Here is a 22,457-nt window from a genome sequence, read left to right as displayed (position 1 = left end):
GGTCAGAACGTGTTTTAATGTAGTACAAACAACACAGGCTCTAGAGTCAAAAATACTACTAGGACTCAAAACCTAACTACCTGTGTGACACTGAAAATTCATTTTGTATATGTCTCTGCACCACTTTTTTCATCCATACAATTACCTGTGTTGCAGTAACAACAGCAGCTAGCACAGTGCCTGCCACACACTGGACACTCACCTCAAATCACTAAGTCTCCTGTTTAAAAAGCAAATGATCCTGGCAGGGGGTAACCTCAAGCCCTTTTTATTGCCTTCTGAGAAGAATGGGAAAAGGGTAAAGGGAAGAAGAGTGTGAAAATGAAGAGTAGCAGATAAACAACTTCACAATTTTACTGAGAGCTAGGCTTTTGGCTAGAAATGAAACAGTTACATCAGTTTTTGGAGACCAAACCAAGGAATAAAAGTACCCCCCTACCCCCAAGCCCCCCGCAATCTCAGGGCATAAATAACCATTTCTGGTAATATAGGACTTGGGAATTGCGTAATTTAGGACTTTGGGACTTATACAATTTTTGCTGGGTATCAATATGCCCATACTTGCATAGTTTTTCTGGTCATCAATATGGAATCACCATTTATAAGTATGCTTAGGCGAGACTACTGAAGTTAGTTAAGGAAGAAACAGAATTATTTAAATGTTACTCTGACATATTTCTTGTATATTCCCTCACCTTTGTCCCTCATCTAAAAGGGGCAACTGTAATTGTAGTAAACAATTTTTTTCCTCCCTACCTAAGGATACAATTTTTTTGAGTGAGAAAAATTTAAAGGACACTACAAAACACATAATTATAAACTTGAAATTATAGCACTTCTAAAGGAAATGTTGCCATTGAAATCAAAATAAGGTAGGTTTATTACACTTACATCCTCTTTCAAAGTAAAGCCAAGTTTTAATAAAATGTTTAAGTTTCCGAAATCCAAGCAGGAACTCCTATGAGAAGTCCCTGTATTTGTCCCTCCTGAGGCTATTCTCACATCTCAGTGGCAACCCTGAAACACTTCTGCACTTAGGGAGCACTAAACCAATCTACATTTGTTGAATTCTAGCCCTGTAAATGAGACTGCATTGTTACCCGTGATCTTTCACCCTAGCTACATTGTGAACTCCCTGGGACCCAAGATTCTGTTTTCTGTGTTTTCCTAGTCCTCCTCTCTCCACCCTCAGCACCCAGATTTGACTCAATAATTGTTCATTTATGGCTGACAAGGAAATGTATAAATAGCACTTGCTGACAGTAAATTCTTTGGTTTGTTCAAGTTCAGACCAAAACCTCTAGAGATCCTAAAGACTGAAATGACTATGGTGCCCCCATCCACATGTAAATTTAAAAAATACTAAACCATAAAGGACAAAATGTACCTGTATGCTTTTAAATTAAAATAGCTTCTGATGGCAAAATTCTAGGCAAGCTCATCAAAGGCTTAACTAACTCTTCTTCATTATTTTCCCTCCCCATTGTAGGAGCATACATGTGTATGTGAAAAAGCAAGAGAGAGAGAGAGAGAGAGAGAGAGAGAGAGAGAGATGGAGAGAGAGGGAGTGAGTGAGGATGAATGTGTCTGTGACTTCCAGCACTTTGTCTGCTATAGGGTACTCCAATTCTGGGTCCTCTTCATAAAACTATGTCAAAATACTAATTATGGTTATGGATGCTATACAGTATAGAACGAGAAATCAAATAATTCCCTAAATCCATATGTGTATTTGCTGTTCTCTTGTTAAGTATCCAAATTCTATTTCAGGTTTTTAGGAAGACAACTTTACACATTATAAATAGAAGCAATGTAAAAATTGTTTCACCTGCTCTTACAATTGTATTATGGTTGTGTGTGGAAAAGGAGATACAGCAAGTGATTGTCAGCAAATCACTCATAAAAATGTGAGAAGCCCAAGTTCTTTGCACTTTATTTCATTAGACACCAATATTTGATAAAAGCAATAAGCACCAAAGTATATTTAGATAAACCTTCCATAAATAATGTTCAAAGTAGTCACAAAGTTTATAATGCAGATGCTAATTACAGTGCCAAATCTACATTTCAGTTAAAACTATTTTCACATACAATGTGATTATCATATTCATAGTAACAGATACTAATATTTCTATTAAACCTGAATAGATTATGCTTAGCCATAATTGTTTCAATGGATCTGTTTCCACTTTTGTATTTTAAAATTCAAGCATGTTTCCTAAGAGTTGAATAGTTTATTCTGATGTACGTAGGTAGACTTGTCTTAGAAAATGTTTGGATATCTAGGGAAGTGGCATCAGAAAAATCAGAAAATGCTTGTGATTATATAGGTAATTCGCTTCTGATTATATAAGTACTTTTAAAACAGTAAAAATTTTACAACCTATATTGGCACTGAAGTACAGCTAGAATGCAAATTTAATAATAAAATGGAATAATTTAGTAGTTTGTTTTGTGATCAGATCTGATTGGTTCTCTCTAAGACATATTCAATTCTTAAAAATTCCCTTTGTGGCTTTGATCTAGGGGTGGAGTGCATACTATGTCCATTAAATAGGAAGCCAAGGATTACTTGAACAAATAATATTATGGCTTTGTAGAATGACTAATGGTCTTTGCAAAGGCCCAGACTGGTTTCATCTTTCTTAAGATTTTATCACTGATCTGTTCGTAGTCATGTGCAGTCACTAAAGGCAGCAGAGGTAACAAGTGTTTGATGTATGATACTCGAGCCACTTTTGTCAGAGCTGCATTTATTTTTATGCTACACTCATTCTTGGTACTCTTACATGTACATGGTTCTTTTATTTTTTCTTGTTTCCAGTGATGGGTCAGATATAGCAATTATAATAACACTAACCTCTAAAACTCTACAAAATAACAAATATACACTTCTTTGCAAGGGATGACTTTCCATTGCAGATTAAATAAATGACCACAGAAGCAAGCATCCTAATATAAGAGCTTAACTCTGTTCACTGCCATATTTGCACAGCTTACAAAATATCCCTTACCTTTTAGCACGTATTATCAATTTCAATTCAATCCATCCTTTACAATCTGCAGCAAGTCACAGAAGTGCTCTTCTAGTTAAAAGGAAATTTCAAGGGAGGAGGGATGTGGAAAAACACATTTAATTTATTCTATTGAAAGGGAACATTCTAAATGATTTCCAAGCACTTCTGCATCTTCTTACACACTGCAAATCAGTTCAGATATCTTAATCAGTGGCTACAAACATATCCTTATCAGTAACATATTCATGAAAGATGGTATGTGTATGAGCTGCAAAACGTTTGGCAGAAATCCAAGAATACAAAAGAAAGAATATGGTAAAGAATTGATGGAATGTATTTGTTTCAACCCTATTCATTTTGGGAATTTTTTAGCATCTCTGTTTGTTCCATTTGGAAGAACAATAGACAAACCAACAGAATGTCAGGTTTCTGTGACTTGACTTCATCTATATACAGTTATACATATTGTACAATGATCCAGGATGGAAGCATATCTATAGACACTGATGAATATAAGTACATAATATATACCTTCTTGTGTCTCTCTCTTTCTAAATTTTTCTATTCATGGTATTATTTTATGCAGAATTTAGTGCTTTTCTGTTTTGACAGTCTAAGCACTGATGAAACACTGTTTCATGAAATCAAGAGTAGTCTTTGACAATTAATTTTTGCAGTCAATGGTCTTCTTAAAATGGGCAACTCCCCTTGGAACTTAGGAGCCACAACAGCAGACTGTGTGAGTGAGGGAGCGAGACAATTCATTAGCCGATTCTGCAGCAACTCAAAGTGGCGGGGGATGTCAGTCCCTGCTTTGGTGCTTCAATACTAATGAGAGTCATTGCATATTCATAACCCCAAATACAGTCAGCTTCTTGTAAAAACTTTTGTCACCCAGGCTTCATGGCAAGAGCAAAGCACTGCACTCTTCTTGTCGTGGCACTTCCGCCAAGTGAGAGTGAGAGCAAGATTGATTGTTTTGCAATGCTGCCTGACGGGGAACTAAAAGATGCTGCCCCAAGGGTCCTAAAACTGCTTAGTTTGATTGCAAAGCTCCAAATAATCAAAGAAACAAAAAGGAGGCCTTGGTGGTAAATGTGTATGTTGATATATACATATACACACATATACACCATTGCATTAAAAATATATCAAAAAATACTCCAAACAAAACATTTGGCTTATTCAGAATTCAGAGTAATTATCTGTTAGGAATATAAATTCTTAATATGCTAAAAGAAGAATGGTGTGCAGCAGTAAACTTGTTTTTATGTTGCAGAAACGCCATGGCATATCTTAATAGAACCAGATTTTAAAACTGTCTGAAGTTTCCCATCATTATCAATACCAAAGCTTAGTGAACTGAACCTGTCAGTTCTGCCAAATCTAGAGCTACCTGGAATCGAGTTCCTCAGGCGCCTTTTTGTGTTGTCAATGTCTCCCTTGCTTTATCATCATCATCATTATTATGAGTGTCCAGAAATGAGCCATCCAGTGTGCCTGCCAGGAAATCCTAAGGGGCCAGCACTATACCATCTGACCCCAAAATACTTGTCTGTTGGGGGTAGCTACCAGCATCCCCTGGAGTCAGAGAAGGGAAATGTATGTTTCAGCACCCACTTTGAAAAAGCCTTGAGCATTTTTTCACTCGTAATGATGTCTTCAGCTGGAATGCCAGCACACTTACACATTTTTCTGACAGGCATACAGGCTATAAACTACTCATAAAAATTAAATAAAACAGGACAGTGAAAGAAAACTTTCTAAATTTGATCACATTTGAGTTGTTAAAAGTTATTTCCAGATGCATAATGTGTATAAATATCTGCATAGCTAAAGACAAATCAGGACTACTGAGATGATGGTGGGGGAAAGATGATGAGGTGTTGTGGGGGATGGGTCTCACCAAACTGTTTTATATCTTAGTCACAGACACACAAGCTTTGAAAATAGACGGATTTGTGTTTATGATTGATTGAGGTAACTGATTATCCACAGATATTTTAAGTGTTGAGACATTAAATTGTCAGCTCTATCAGTTTGATTGCAGTAAAACATGAAAACATTGACTTTTGTCTAGTTAGAGAAATTTATTTTTCCCAGAATGACAATCCTTTAAGTAGACGCCAGGCAGCTTGCCAGATTTCCATGTCATACACTGAAGTTTGCAAATGCAACCCATATTTTCAAGTGTTTTTCAAGGTGCAATGAATGGTGCATAGGTCTTTTGCAAATAGTCTCCTAATAAACAGAATTCTGCAGTATGCTTCATTCTGTTAACCCAAGAAAACTATTTACTCATTTTGAAGACAAAAAACACATTGTAGCTTTGTATCCATGGGAGTATATGTTAACAGTGCTCTTCACTTACTTAAAGTATCTCTCAAAAATAAAATAACCCTCTTTGGACCACCACACTGTGAACAAGTTTGATTAATATGTTTTATAAGCCTGAAATAAATGCTCATCATAACTGTCAGTAGGCTGACAGCTTTCAAAAGTCTTTGTTCCCAGAATGAGTAATTTGTCTGATCTTCTTTAAAATACCATATTCCCATCTAAAAGGAAGATGTTAAAATCAAGTAAATTCTACTAAAATTTGATTGTCATTAAAGCAGCCTTGTATTCTGAATCCCTGTATGAACTATATGCATGTATACTAATTAACAAAATAAAAATACCACATCTTACTTATTATCATTGCTTGTCAGAACACCTGTGCTTTTCACTGGGCAGAACTGTGGTTCAGTGTTTAAAACCTAGTCCATTATATGAATGAAAAATGTCAGATGTCATATATAGTCTATCTTTTTAATAAAATTTGACTAGGAAATCATTACTAGGCCTGATGATTTCAATAAAAACACCAGTCAAAAGACAGATATGGTCATTAATTCTACTGAAATACCAACATCTCTATATTTGCTGCATATATTTTCCAAGCATTTATCATGATCATTAAAATGCAGGATGTTCCAAAGACCAGGGGATAGCACTGAGCCCTTCATATCTGAATTCTGCAGACAGCAGATTATACCTGGTGCTAGGAAAGGTGCACATAGAGGGTACCTAAGTAGCTGAGCAAGGCTACACCAACTAGAACAACAAACACTTCTTCCTGACCCTGTTATTCAATCATTTGTGTCCTGGAGCACTGGATTTGGTTACTCTTCTTACCACATCTTAGAGAGTAAAATAACTATTATAAATGGTCATTAAATTATCCATTCCCCTATTTCTTCATTCCAACTATTGCTGATGCTACATAGCTGTTCCATGGCAGAACTTTACAAAGCACCCTGCCTGTACGCTGCCTACGATTACAGCTTCTTTTGTCAGCATGCTTTCCTCCTTAATTTGGTATTACCTGCTCTCATACCATGACCACAAAGGTTTAAATTACAGATCATTTCTCACATCTTTTTTGTGTAATTTCTATTTTTTCTAATCTCTAAGAAAGGCTCATTTTATAATAGTATGTCACATTTGTCCATAAGAAGTCATTTTTCATTTTGTTATTTTTCAAATAGCCAAGAAACCACAGGCTTTGTACATGCTATCACTGGGGCACTGTGAGCATTACTGCTCTTCTTGTTCATTTTAATACATTCATTATTCAACTTTTAATAGGGTTTATTTTCATGCTTCATCTATGCTATGACCAACCCTTATAATTTCTAATACATTGTGGCAGTTTTGAAAACAAAGTTCTTTCATATCTTATAGACTAATTTCCCCACTGTTGTTATATCTTATCTCTTGGTGAGATATAAAGTTTTAGTATTCAGCATATGAATTAGGTCAAAAGATAACTTATTTTCTTCCTCTTTGTTGGGTTTTTTCCTTTAAGGAAACTAGAATTCCCTTGTACCCAACCTAAAACAACTATATGCTATTTAATGCCTATGATAATTCCATAATTCCAGTAGTTCCACATTGTTTTCTAGACATTCAAATTCTGTTCTTCTCAAAGTACTATACTGACTGGGGATTATGTTGTTAACTCTAAGAAACAGAGAAATGATACCTGGCTCAGGTATGGTTCCTCTCTTTTGACATCATGAATGCTATTTCCTTTTACAGTCATACATTGCTTAACAACAAGGATATGTTCTGAGAAATGCATTGTTAGTCAATTTCATTATTATGTGAACATCATATGGTGGACTTATACAAACCTATGACATCATGTAGCACATGACGGTATGTAGATGGTACTGACTCAGTACAAGTGTTAAAATGGCCTTAAGTAGGATGCCTTTGACATTGCTCATTTGACTGCTTCTTTATCTATTCTGAATCATTTTTCATCTGTCTTCTAGCTTTTAAAGGTCACTATGATGTTGTCATTTAGTGATAGCAGCCATCCTTACTATGATTATAAACTTAAATAATTATGCTGATCAGAATTTCCACACTTCACTCCTTCCTATGCCTCATTTCAGTTGCATGTATTTACTTTTACCAAAAGTAAAATTTACTGCCGCTTCTTAAATTTCTTCCTAATGACCTACAGGCAGCCTCCCTCACAATTCCTGGAGCCCTCAGGCCAAGTACAGACTTTGTCTTATTTTTTTCCATATGCTCTTTTTTCCCATATGCTCTTTTTTAAGCATCTAAGACTATTTACTAATAATATCTGCACATTAGCAATATCTAAAAGGACAAGTAGTCTCTTCCTACAGCTAATGAAATATTAGCATCTCCTTTCTTATTACCTATAAAACTTTTGGTTTCTGCCTTTTTTTTCATTGCTGAAAGGGAGGATCAGTTCAGTGCAGTGATCTTCAAATTATACTCAGGGGTCCCCCAGGGTCCTTCTTAGAAGTAAATGGGCCGGGCGCGGTGGCTCACGCCTGTAATCCTAGCACTTTGGGAGGCTGAGGTGGGTGGATCACCTGAGGTCAGGAGTTCAAGACTAGCCTGGCCATTATGGTGAAACCCCATCTTAAACAAATAAATAAATAATAAAAAAATAAAAATTTTTTTTAAAAAAGGTAGAAGAAAAGGGTTGAAGGGGGACACCAGACAAAAGGAGAGTTTGAGGTCCAATTCATCTAGCCCACTGTAACTTTTTGTTTTCAACTTTTTATTTTTGAATAATTTTAAACTTACAGAAAAGTTTCAGGCATCGTATAAAGAACTCCTGTATGTGTTTGACTCACATTGTTAACATTTTGCCACAACTACTTTATCATTTTTTCTTGCCCTTCCTCTTCCCCCTCTCTTTGCTCTCTATGTATAACTTTCTTCTCTAAATCATTTGAGAGTAAATTGCAGATACCATGTTTCACTATCTCTAAGTACGTCTGTGTGCCTTTCCCAAGAACAAAGACATTCACTTACATGGCCAAAGTATAATAATCAAAATCAGGAAATGTAATATTCACACAATGCTATTATCTAATGTAATATATAGAACTTATTTAAATTTTTCTAATTGTCCCCAAATGTGCTGTATGGAAATTTTTGTTTTTCTGGTCCAGAATCATCCTTATCTTGTCTTTCACAACATTGACCTTTGTGAATAGTACATGCAATTTCCTTTGTAAAAATCCCTACATTTAGGCCTGTCTAATTTTTTTATAATTAGGTTTGGGTTATGTAGTTTTTATAGCAACGTTATATAAATGATGTTGTGTTCTTCTTAGTGAATCACATCAGGAAGCACATGATATTTTTTTGTTTGTCCAATTACTGGCAATGTTAACTTTGATTACTTAAGATGTTAAGGTAGTATCTACCAGGTTACTCTACCATAAAGGTCTTTGTAATTAAAAAAAGTATTTTATCCTTTATAATTAAAAAGTAATTTATGGGTAGATGCTTTTTAAGACCTTGTAAATATGCTGGTCCTCATCAGATTCTCATCCACTGAATTAGCATCTACTGATAACTTGTTTAACAGCTACACTGGCTGGAAAATGATGATTTTCTAACAGTATCATTCCTCCTACATTTATCAGTTAGTATCCTACTCACTTAAGTGTGAACTCATGATTTTTTTATTTTTACTTAATGAATTGAAATCTATTATTCTTGCTATTTTGAAACTCTAACTGTCTGAGTTTGGCCAGTGAGAAGCCATTTGGTCTCACTTCCATGGTTCTCTGACATGCCCCATCATAATTGAAGCTGTATTATCACTTTTATTTGTCTTCTATTTTGGGATTCATTTCCAAGCAAGACTTTAAAAAGTTCAAAATAGGTTGTTCTACTATAACACTTTTTCCCCAATTTGCCTCATTTCAAGTCAGGTTTGTATAAATAGTACCTAAAAAATAGAGAAGATAATAAACCATAGTAACCCCTTTGCTTCTGTGGCCACTTGGTCACCATACTCTTCCTGCAAACTACCAGGTATGCTCCTGCAGTAGGGGCTTGGGACCCACCATGCCCTCTGCCTGGAAGGTTCCTCCTGATGCCCCAGCAGGGTTCACTGCCCCATCTCCTTCAAGTCAGTTCTATCATCCTCATCTCAGAGAGGCCTTCTCTGACTACGTTATAGTAAAACTCATTTGATGACAACCCCTTCATTTCCAAGGTTTCATCCCAAAGCAAGACATTTACAATTGGTTTAACTCATCAATGGCTAAGTTGGAAACATGACATTAACCCTTGTTGGATTATTTTACCATAGTGGATTGACAAACTCCCTAACGTGCCTAATGACATACACATAGTCCTTCTGGGTCATGAAAACAAAATAGATGTTACCCACCCTACTGCTTCTGGCTTCCTTATTAAATACTATTTCCCACAGCATATCCACTTCAGTATCACTTTGTTATAGAATTAATCTAATGTTTAAAGCTGTTTGTCTCAATAAATATGAAATCAAATAAAAGCATCAACGAACAAGGATAAAGTAGAACTATTTGTCTTTTCCTAGGGAACGCTCTCTAAAAAAAAATCTTTTTAAATTGTAACACTCACCATTTGCTTTTCCCAAGTAAGTCTTTTAAAAAACAAACAGAAAACCCTCAACAAACAATCACATATAATAATCAACATCAAAGAGATACCCACAGGCTTTACAACTAGTCAAGTGCTTTCACTCAGTCATTCAGCACAGAAACTCACTTTTCCCTGAGCACATTCCTTCAATATACAATTCAAAGTGACTGCATTTCATCAATTAGGATTAAAGGTATCCTCACTAAAATGCACAGCAATTTCCATGACTTACTGGGTTTACCCAAAGCAAACTTAGTAAGTTATTACCATGTATTGCCAGTTTCTTAGAAGGTCTTAAGTTTCTCAAACAACTTACCTAGTCTTTTTCTAAAATCACTAACGTACTTCAGACATTCAAAAGTATATTATTTCCAACTGCTGTATTGAGGGCATGTAGGGTGACTGACTTTTCCCCTCGATGTCTGTTTTTCATTAAATTACTTAACAGAAATCTTTTAGGTTTTTGAGATGCTTCTGAACTACAGAGCCAATACATTTGTCAACATAGTAAATAAGTAAATGTTTCACAAGCCACAAAATGATGAGTACCTCATTATATAAAATAATGAACAAATTCTACCAACACGTAATATATTCCCAAAGTTAAAGGATGAACATTTAACCATACTTTAAATCCTGGCTACCTGGTCCAAATCCTGGAGTGGTTTAAACTCAAGGATCTAATGATACAGCCTACAGGCCAAATTTACCTTCCAAGATGCCTATTTTAGACATGGTAATATCTAGCTGATTTTAAGTGAAACTCATGATCTCCTAAAAAAAAAAAAAAACATGTAAATTCACTGGCCATTTGTTTTTTCATTATAATGTTAGCTATTCTCAGCACTAAATTGTTTAAGATCAAAAGCATACCACAGTATTTAGTCCTCTAACATACAAAGAAAACCTATATTCACCATACATGATAAAATATAACTTCTTGTTCTTGAGGTCTAGAACTGCACTGTCCAACATAGTAGTCAATAGCTACACCTGACTACTGAGCACTTGCAATGTGCCAAGTCCAAATTGAGATAAGCCATAAGTGTAAGATACACACCAGATTTCAAAGATTTAGCAGGAAAATAATCTAAAATGTCTCATTAATAATTTTCTGTTGATTACATGTTGAAACAATATTTTGATATATTGGGTTGAATAAAGTATATTATAAAAATTAATTTCACCTGCTTCTTTTTTCTTTTTTTTTAATGTGGCTACTAGAAATTTTTAAATTATGTATGTGGCTCACATTTGAGGTTTGCATTTATCTTATTTCTATTGAAAAGGGCTGGTCTACACAAAAGCAGGCAAAAGTCACAGTTACAAGGCTCATTCCATAGTGTGTTATAAATATCCTGCCAACACACAACTCTCATTTTCTGAGATTGTTAGTAGATCATCAAACCTCATAAGCAACAGACAACTAAGCCTAGGTGAATTCACTTTGTGATGAATAAAATTATAAATCTTACACATATTAAAATGCTATCATGATGGTTAATTAGACCACACAGTAACCACTTGCTGCAACTATCTTATAAGTAACTATCGTATTATTAATGTAGCCAAGGTTTGTGTATTTTAATGTTTTATTATCTCATTTCTATAAATACTATACCAAATATTCCTAAAAACAGCTTATTATCTACTAAATATCTTTATTTAGATATCATGAGCATTCCAAATACATTATATACAAAACTGAAAGCATTCTCTTACTGTTGAGAGGCAATTGTCCATGGTGTTTTTGATTGTCTCTGAGTAAAGACAGGATATGCTTCTGGGTTAGAGGGTACATTTGTTTCCTGACCGGCATAACAAAGATAATGTCATCCTCCAGGACAATGATTTTGGGCAAGTTTGGAAGTAGCCTCTTATAAGATTGGGAAGACACACGTCTACTGTGTACACAGCATCTATCTGGACCTCACTCTGTATCATGGGACTTAGGGAATCCTTAGAAGCATGAAGATCATGCTGCTTACTTTGATTTTAGTAATAAACTCTTAAATCTATCTAGGCTCACTGTTTCCTTCTCACAGGAGCCTACAGAAGTACGGTGGGCCAGCCTAGCAGCTGATTGTTGCTTGAAACTGCTTGACACTCACTTTTGCTTTTACTTTTTCAGTCTTTTCACAAGCATCACTATGTACCCACTGCCCAAGTCAGAAACCTGACCATCAATCTTGACTCCTGCCTCTCATTCACCAGGCCCACCATATCCAGTCAATCGTCAAGTCCTAGTCATTCTATCCTCTTAATTTCTCTCAAATTATCTATTTATCTCCATTCCCACTGATTTAACCCTAGTCCAAATCATTATTCCCTCATGTAGATGCTTAATTTGTGCCACTACATCAGTGTTACCCCACTTCACTCCATTTGTCATATTACAGCTGAATTGATCTGATTTGTCATTTCTTTTTTATTATTGCATTTTAGGTTTTGGGGTACATGTGAAAAACATGCAAGATTGTTGCATAGGTATACATATGGCAGTGTGATTTGCTGCCTTCCTCCCCATCACCTATATCTGGCATTTCTCCCCATGCTATCTCTCCCCAACTCCCCACCCATCACTGTCCCTCCCCTATTTCACCCCCGACAGACCCCAGTGTGTGATGCTCCCCTCCCTGTGTGCATGTGTTCTCATGGTTCAACATCCACCTATGAGTGAAAACATTCGGTGTTTGATTTTCTGTTCTTGTGAACCTGGAAACCATCATTCTCAGCAAACTGATTTGTCATTTCTTTGACCTCAGGATAAAGTCCAAGCTCCTTACAATGACAAAGTATTTCAAGACTAGGACTTACATAGAATGTTTCTTGAAATTCCATTTGTGACTATTTCACCTGAGGGGAAAGGAGGTGGAAGAGAAGGAGAAAACAATACAATAGTCCCACTTCTAACATAAAAGACTTGGGAGCAAAGGATAAGCCTGGTTCTATGACCTAGAAAGAACACTCTAAGAGAGCTGAACCTTAGTGGAACTGCCAGAGTTCCTTTCTTCCTTTTTCATATGAAGATTTGATGGTTACTCTATAAGGTGATGACTATGCAAGGATTGTAATAATTATTTCACAATGTAAACATATATCAAAGCATCATGTTGTATACCTTGAATATATACAATTCTTATTTGTCAATTATACCTCACTAAAGCAGGGAAAAAAGATTTGAATCTGATTAAACTCAATGACATCTTCTGTTAGAACTGGTAACCAAAAATTGACCCAACATAGACAAGAAGGGACATTATTACTTTACTCACTGCCAACCACATTTATTTTGATGAAGATAATGTACCATCTGTAAGCAATATTTAATTCCTTGTTATTAGATGTTTGAATGGACAATGAGTGCCACATCTTTTCCTTTTAGTTCATGGCATCCAATAAAAAAGTCTTTTCTTTTAAAATGCCTGATATTAAGCATGCTCGAATCAGTGGAATCATGTAGATGAAATGGGGAAAGCTCAGACAAGCCTCCATCCTCATCTCTCATCCATAATGTTTCCTCTGCCATGAACAGGTTTTCCTGTTTTTTTTTTTTCTGTCTGATTAAGCCCCTCTTCTTCATCACTTAGCTTAAATTTTATCTCCTCCAGGAAGCCTTCTCTGAATCTCAAAGTAGAATTAGATGTCTTTCCTTTGAATTCCCTTAGCATTTAATACTTGCTCATCATGTTTCAACATTTAGTACACAGTATTTAAACTATGTATTTTCTTCTCTCCCTAACTAGATGGTAACTCCTTGAAGACAACGTGTCTAACTCATTATTTTGACCCCAGTGGTAGCATAATGCCTAGCACATAATAGACACCCAATCAGTAATTATTGATTACAAATAGATAAATAAATAATTCGATAAGTCTTTGGAAAATAAAAAAGGGAATTCTAACCTTTTTAAAAAGAAGGAGAAGGAGGGTTTTGGCTGTGGAGTTTTTCTTGTCTCTCCCCACATTCTTTCTTTCCCTCAATCCTTCTCTCTTTCTCTTTCTCTCACTTTCTCTCTCTCTCTCTCTCTCTCTCTCTCTCTCTCTCTCTCTCTCTCTCTCTTTCTCTCTCTCTCTCACACACACACACACACACACACACACACACACACTTAATTTTATGTAGCAACTTGACTGGGCCCAGATACTTGATTAAACATTGTTTCTGGGTATGTCTGCAAGGATATTTCTAGATGAGATTAACTTCTGAATCAGTAGACTGAGTAAAGCAGACTGGTCTCTCCAACGTGGATGGGCCTCAGGCAATCCACTGAAGGCCTGAACAGAATAAGAGACTGAGTAAGAAGGAATTCTTTCTCTCTACCTATCTTCAAACTAGGACATTAGTTTCTCCTGCCTTCAGACTTGTACGTAGACTGGAACTTACACTATTGGCTCTCTTGGTTCTCAGGCCTTCAGATTCTGGCTGGAACTATACCATGAGCTCTCCCTGGTCTGGATTTCTCAGACTCCATCATCAAGTAAGCCAGTTTTTTTATAGTAAATCTCTCACTCACTCACTCACTCTGTCTCTGAAGATACCTATATCTTATTGGTTCTGTTTCTCTGAAGCACTTTAATACACACACTGACATGCCATGTCAGTGATGTGTTTCCTAATTTCAGCAGCCTTCCCACTCCTACATTTGCAGTTTCAGAGCTACCAGCTTTTATGAGGAAAAATAAATGTATTTTTTCAAACACTTGTTCATGTAAGGCAGAGTTGAATATAATCTCTACATAAATCAAGTTTGTTTCTAGGCAAGGAACACTAAGATGGCAAAGAAAAGATGACAGCTAAACTGGAAAATTTGTTCATTAACTTTTTAGCATCAAAGATCTTTATCTGTGCCCACTATCCTTCCCAAAGGCCTGAGGTACTTCCAGCCTCTGGTTCTGAATTTTGAAAATAGAAGCTTAGAACGCTGCTAAGCTTTCTTCCAAGACCTTACCTACAGTGACCAACACAGCCCCTCAAAAAAGTCAAAGAAGAGGGACCTTCAAGCCAACTGATGTACCATGGCAGGTTTCAAGAATGCCTGTGACGCCCAGCAGTGCAAGCAGCTGAGGGAAATTCTGGTAGCCTAGAGGTCATTAGTGGTTGCCCCCAATTTAAATTGTCAGAGTTTTCTTTGGCCACTATCTGAAACCAAACAATTTCAGAAAGATCATGGTAGCTCAACTTTATAACCAAGTTATTTCATAACATAGAAAACAAAGTTCTTAAACTTGCAGAGCCTTCTACTTCAGCATAAGAATAAGTATATCATCACTGTGGAGATAAATCTGTGATCTAGGAATGACTCTGCAACTTTAAAGCCCCCTGAGCCTCGGCTTCCTCTTCAGCATAAAAAATATTTAAAAAACAATGCAACGTGCCTACAACATTACATAATAAGTTTAGATGTTCAACAGAAGGCAGCTATAATTTTGTAAGATTCTCCAGAAGAAGTGAGCAAAGTACAGCCTGCCTGGCAAACTACCATTCACCTGTTTTTGTAAATAAAGTTTTATTGTAATACAGCACACTTATGACTACTTCTGTGCTACAGTGACAGAGTTGAGCAGCAGAAAGAGTAATGACAGTTATAACAGAGACTGTATGACCCACAAAACCTAAAATATTTACTCTCTGGCCCTTTACAGAAAATGCTTACTGACTCTCACTTATAAAACAGATTTCACTACAACTTGTAAAATAATATGATCTCATGTTAAACCATTAATAAACCCAATAAGCTTTCCTGCCTTTTTCTTCACAGGGTTCCAAATCATCTGATAAGATAGACCCAAATTGTTTGATAGGAGGAAAAAAATCAAAGGCATTTTAATAGTCTTTAGGATGCTCAAAATGTGGTCATGAAACTCACACAAAGACATTGGCTGGTCTCGTGGCTCTTTCTCCTTGTCTAGCCTCAATTGTGAGTGGATATAGCCAAAACCTCTGATAGGGTTGGTGATGCAAAACAATATGCAAAATCCAACTCTCTATAGCTACCTGATAGCTTAGGTGTAGTACTTGCATAATAAAGAATAGGCTCACATGATTATTGAACCTGACAAGTCCCAAGATCTGCGGTCAGCTGAAACCTGGCAAGCTTGAGACCCCAAAATAACTGATGTTTTAGCTCAAGTCCAAACGCATGAAAAGGCCACTGTCCCAGCTCAAGCAGTCAAATAGGAATTCCGTCTTGTTCAGCCTTTTTGTACTATTGAGATCTTCAGCTGACAAGCTGAAGCCCACTGGCATCAGTGAGGGCCACTAATTCAAATGTTTCATCTCATCCAGAAACTCCCTCACAGAGATACTAGAATTCAGTGTGACCAAATATGTGGGCACCCCGTGGTACAGTTAAATTAACACCTAAAATGAATAATCATAGTAGGTAGAGAGCTATTAATCAAATTTTCTATCAAGTAGAAAGTTTAGGACTCTTGCAGATACCAACATATTTATGAAGATTTTTTTATTGTTATAGCATAGATGGATTAAAAATTAGGATTTTAAAAAAACTGTTTACATAAAATATCTAAGGGAGAAACTGTACACTCTAAAAAACTAGAATTTCATGTTACAATTAGTACCTCCTGAAGTTACATACACTAATATGTAAACAAGTTTATATATAACAGAGGGTAAAAATTTATCCAGGACTCTTGAAAATAGTAGGCTATATGCTAGATTACATCCTTTTCTTGAAGGCATCTGGATACAGCACAGTGTAGATAATCTTACTTTACTCCGTAACTCCAAAAACCCAATAGGAAAATGTGTTTTAATCTTGCAAAATACCAATACCAGAACACTTATTAACTATATGTGCCTAATATTCACCTTCATATATTTTTACTAAACCTAGTATTTCTTCACCTTTGAAAACTTGAGACAATATAAAGTATCGTGATTATAGAAATTAATCATCCATAGACAATTTACTATAAATCTTGCTACTTTATTTTAAAATTCTGTTGTAAACCTCACATTTTATAAAAGGTAAGAGAAGTATTTTTACAGAATTGCAATGATTTCTTCTGTGTTTCAAACCCAGCAGAGTAAACACAAGTTAAGAAATTCTACTTCCAGAGACCTGCTTACATTACTGATTATTGTCTTGCATAAACAAGGAAATACCTATTAGAGCTCTCTACTAAGACCAACATCAAATAGTTGGGGGAAGATACCTAATGGAAACAATAACTGTTTAAAGACCCTTTGATTTATCCTTGTTCAACACCAAAAAGAAATAAAAAATAATATATCATGTCTGTATTTCTAGATTAGTGTTTCAACTTGGAATATCAGTATGTAGCTCTGATAGACTATGAGGAAGGGTTGCAAAGAGATTTTAGTGACCTCAAAGAATTTGTTTTGTAGCATGTTGAAATCTGTTAAGCACCTTCTGAATACAAATGTTCATTTTCTAACTCTTTTCTAGAATTTTAAGTTAGAAATAGATGGCTTTTTCATAAGGATCATGTACATGCTGAATGTTTTAATATCCGAATTTAGCAAAACCCAAAACACATTTGGTCAAAGCTGATTTTAAGCCATTTCTCAAATTCTATACACAGGCATAATTCAAAAGCAATTTATTTCATATGTTGTTTCTGATTCATTTACATTTCACTTTTCTCATCAAAAGTTTATTTTATAAGAGTTTAGTTTTTATCCAAAATACCTTATAACATTTCATTTTATAACACTTTGAAACACTTATTTTGAAAAGGGAAAGTAACTATAAAAACTTGTGCCTCCACAACAAAAGTGAAAATAGGCAAATGGGACCTAATTAAACTCCAGAGCTTCTGTACAGCTAAAGAAACAATCATTAGAGTGAACCGGCAACCAACAGAATGGGAAATTTTTTTTGCAATCTACCCATCTGACAAAGGGCTAATATCCAGAATCTATAAAGAACTAAATCAGATTTACAAGAAAAAAAATAAACAAACCCATTCAAAAGTGGGCGAAGGATATGAACAGACACTTTTCAAAAGAAGACATACATTAGGTCAACAAACATAAAAAAATGCTCATCATCACTGGTTATTAGAGAAATGCAAATCAAAACCACATTGAGATACCATCTCATGCCAGTTAGAATGGTGATCATTAAAAATCTTCATTTTTTAATGAGACAACAGATGCTGGAAAGAATGTAGAGAAATAGGAACACTTTTACACTGTTGGTGGGAGTGTAAATTAGTTCAGCCATTGTGGAAGACAGTGTGGCAATTCCTCAAGGACCTAGAAATAGAAATTCCATTTGACCCAGCAATCCCATTCCTGGGTATATACCCAAAGAATTATAAATTGTTCTATTATAAAGACACATGCACGGGTATGTTCACTAAGGCACTGTTTACAATAGCAAAGACCTGGAACCAATCCAAATGCCCATCTATGATAGACTGAACAAGGAAAATGTGGCACATATACACCATGGAATACTATGCAGCCATAGAAAAGGATGAGTTCATGTCCTTTGTAGGGACATGGCTGAATCTGGAAACCATCATTCTCAGCAAACTGACACAAGAACAGAAAATCAAACACACCGCATATTCTCACTCATAGGCAGGTGTTGAACACATGGACACAGGGAGGGGAGTATCACATACTGGGTTCTGTTGGGGGGCAGGGCCAGGGGAGACACAGCAGGGGGATGGGGAGGTTGGGGAGAAATAACATGGGGAGAAATGCCAGATATAGGTGATGGGGGGAAGGAGGCAACAAACCACATTGCCATGTATGTACCTATGCAACAATCCTGCATGATCTGCACATGTACCCCAGAACCTAAAGTACAATAAAAATAAATAAATAAATAAAAGCGTATGCCTCCAAATTACTAATTTGGTTTAAATTGACTCTACTCTCAGCAAAATATTTTCATACTCTCAATTATCTTTTCCTCAAAATTTCTTATAACTCTACTGGGCTAGATATAGCTTGCAATGTAACTAAATGATCTATATCACCATCACTGCAGCATTTACAAAATTAGTGTTCTCTGGAACACTAGTGTGTCAAGGGATTTTAAGAGGTATTCATGAAAAGAAAGTGGTTAGGGGTGGTAGTCAAATAAGAATGGAAAATGCTGAGTTAAAATCAAACAGGATTGTTTACTACAAGATTTCTCAGAACTTGTATATGCAAAATGAATACTCAAGAGCAAGATACAGGCCAGATGGAATGGTTCACGCCTGTAATCCCAGCTTAGGAGGCTGAAGCACAAGGATAACTTGAGTAGAGGAGTTTCAGGTGGCAGTGAGCTATGACTGTACCACTGCACTCCAGCCTGGGCAACAGAATAAGACTGTTTCAGAAAAAAAAAAAAGGAAGAGAGAGCGAGATAGGAAGCAAGGTTTCTCAAATTTATTTAACCATGAAACTCTTAACAAACCTCTTAAATTGCCGTAGACCATTAATATTCTGTAAAAACAATTTGAAAATCTGATTATATGATCTCAAACACTAATGAGGTGATTGAATTTATTATCATCCACCTGTCACTGAGATAATCTAGTTAACATTTTAAGGAAAGCAATACCCTAGGTATTTTTAAAGTATTACTAATAACTCCACTTTAACATGATAGAAACAAGTTGGGAATCTGAGTTTTAATTAATATAATAATAACCTGAAAGCTATATTGAAAATACTGTCTAAGTCTAATTCACAAGGGTTTAGTGCAAGGTTTTGAAAAAAAAACTGACAACTATTAAATTTTTGGTGAATTTAAAGTATAATATATAGTCATTTATTGATTATGACTTTACCATTTATTTTTTGAGACAGGGTCTCCCTCTGTCACCCAGGCTGGAGTGTAGCTGTGCCATCATGGTTCACTGCAGCCTCAACTTCCTGGGGCCAATCGATCCTTCCACCTCAGCTTCCCAAGTAGCTGGGCCCACAGGCATGTGCCACCAAGCCTGGCTAATTTTTGTAATTTTTTTTGTAGAGAGGGGGTTCCACCATGTTACCCAGTCTGGTCTTCAACTCCTGAGCTCAAGTCATCTGCCCACCTTGGCTTCCTAAAGTGCTAGGATTATAGATGTGAACTACTGCACCTCACCTGACTATAACATATTTAATTCTACATTGGTTTCTTCCTACCACTGAGCACATTTCATCTCTCCTTTTTTCCCTGCCAAGCACCTGGTATATGTTCAGTAAATAGAAAGTAATTTAAATATTAGTTTAATCAAGACATAATTTTGACATTGTTAAGCATGCTTGAGGGCAGTGCGCACTCTGCCTTGCTTACGGCTGAGTCTTTTGAAGGCAAGGACTTCACTGACATGTATTTACATAATTGTGAGGTCATTCTACTGTTTTGTAAAGTGACATAATACATTCCAAAGACCACCGGAAATTAATTTAGGATATCTAATGTTTTATACAATGCATACTATTTCCTGCCTTCAATTATAAAGATAACTGAGAACAGTTTCTATTAAGAAATATGTTTTAAAACAATAAATTATACTAAAATGTGAAATACTATAATTTAGCTAAAATTCATAGATTTTTTAGCAGACGTACAAAAAAAGGAATAACACTGTTACTCTTATGGAACATTAACAAAAATCTTAAGTTTGACAAGAACTTTAATTTTCACCTATAAAGGATTAACTATAAGAACTGCCTTCCAATTGTAAATGTCAGAAAACAGAATAAAATATATGAAACAATAATTTTCAGACATTGGATAATAGGCAGCATAGAACTATAATTTCTCAAAGAAGGAAAACAAACTACCTGAACCCTCTGATTGCCCCAGCTTTTCACCTAGAGGCATTTTCCAGGCTGTAGAGCAGAGACAGCAATCCACACAGAGCCCAGCAGTCACAGTGACCTCAGGAGACAGAGACAGGAACCTGGGTAAGCTGATACAACTAGAATTTGTGGAGATTATCAGACAGAGGGTAGCTAAATGGAAAGAGAGTTCTGAAGATCTTACAGAGGATTTTCTCTAATCTGTGGCTATTTATCTGCATGTGCATGAAGTGAAACTCCTCAAAGCTGAGGAAAGAAACACCAGGAAGCAGTATATCAAATAATTTCCACAGTTTACACAGAGCTAAGAATTAATTCCCATTTGCCAAAGTGGAGAGCTCATATAGCACAGGAGGTATTCATAGCAGTAAGGCTAACTTAGCCATAGGCTAAAGGCTGTTCTGGAACCTTTTAACAAAGCCAACAATAAAAGGATAAAACTGATTCCAGGTAATTTAAATGCATGCCAAAACAAAGTCCAACACTCCTTACAGGAATAAAACAAAACCCAGTTCCCAAAAACATAAAATTCATAATATCCATCATCTGTTCAGAAAAAGATTACAAAGCAAGAGATATTACCAATAATCCAAAGAAAACACGATCAATGGAAACCTGTAGAAAAAGAAATAAATAGAATGACAGAGGTGGTAGAATTGACAGGAAAGGATACTAAAACAACTATCATAAATATGTTCAAGAATGGAGTAGAAAACATGAATATGTTGAAGAAATAATGAAGATATTTTTAAGATCTACTAAAAGTGAGAATTATAAAATATAAAATGAAAATTACATTGGATCATATGAACAACAGACTAAAAGTGACAGAAGACAAAATCAGTGAACTTGAATACAACACAATAGAAACTAACCAGAACAAAACACAAGTAGAAAAAGACCCCCCAAAATAGTCTCAGGTACCTGTATGACTATATCATGCAGACTAATATATATGTAACTGGAGTCCCAGAAGGAAAAAGGCAAAGAAAAAAATATTAGAAAAAAATAACCATGGATTTTCTAAATTTTGTAAAACTAAATAAAGAACACATGCAAAGCAGCTCAAGAAATCCTGAGCAGAATAAACCTGAAAAAAAAACCCACACATACTATCATAACATGATAATATCATAATGTCATAACAAACCACAACATAATCAAACTTCTAGAAATGAGAAATAAAGAGAATACCTTAAAAGCAGTCAAACAGTAGGACAAAAAGACAAATTTTGTACAGAAGAATAAAACCAAGAATGATAGAAGACTTCTCATCAAAAACTAGGTAAGTCAAAAGACAATGGAGTGGTATATTTAAAATACTGAAAGAAAAAACAAACCAAAAAAAAAAAAGAAAGAAAAACAAACCATATGTTCTATAACAGAAAAAAATAGCTTTTAAAAAAATGAAGGCAAAATACAGACTTTCTGCAGACAGACAAATACAGAGAGAAATTGATGCTATCAGACTGGCACTATAAGAAATTTTAAAGTTCTTCATAAGAAAGGATAAAAATTATTCCAGAAAGAAGTATAACTACACAAAAAAAGAAAAAAGTATCAGAAATGGTAAATATGTGAGTAAAAATAATAGATGTTTTCCTCATATTTTAATCTTCTTAAAAGATAAAGGAACTGGGTGCAGTGGCTCATGCCTGTAATTTCAGCACTTTGAGAGGTTAAGGCAGGACTGCTTGAGC

The 22,457-nt window shown here is 35.6% G+C and overlaps 1 protein-coding gene across 16 annotated transcripts in view; it reads right to left on the bottom strand.

The window, feature by feature from the left end:
- The window catches only part of LOC128931458 (uncharacterized), a 177,498-nt gene that overhangs the window by 16,699 nt on the left and 138,342 nt on the right, over positions 1-22,457 (bottom strand). The window contains exon 6 of one of the 16 annotated variants that reach the window (XM_078365199.1): positions 20,740-21,372. The exons of the other annotated variants lie outside the window; for them this stretch is intronic. The gene's annotated coding sequence lies outside the window, so the exon portion shown is untranslated. The remainder of the gene's footprint in view (positions 1-20,739; positions 21,373-22,457) is intronic. 16 annotated transcript variants of the gene reach the window in all.

Source organism: Callithrix jacchus, chromosome 2 (genome assembly GCF_049354715.1).
Source record: "Callithrix jacchus isolate 240 chromosome 2, calJac240_pri, whole genome shotgun sequence".
Lineage (NCBI taxonomy): Eukaryota > Metazoa > Chordata > Mammalia > Primates > Cebidae > Callithrix > Callithrix jacchus.
This window is presented reverse-complemented; position numbering and strand designations above follow the sequence as displayed.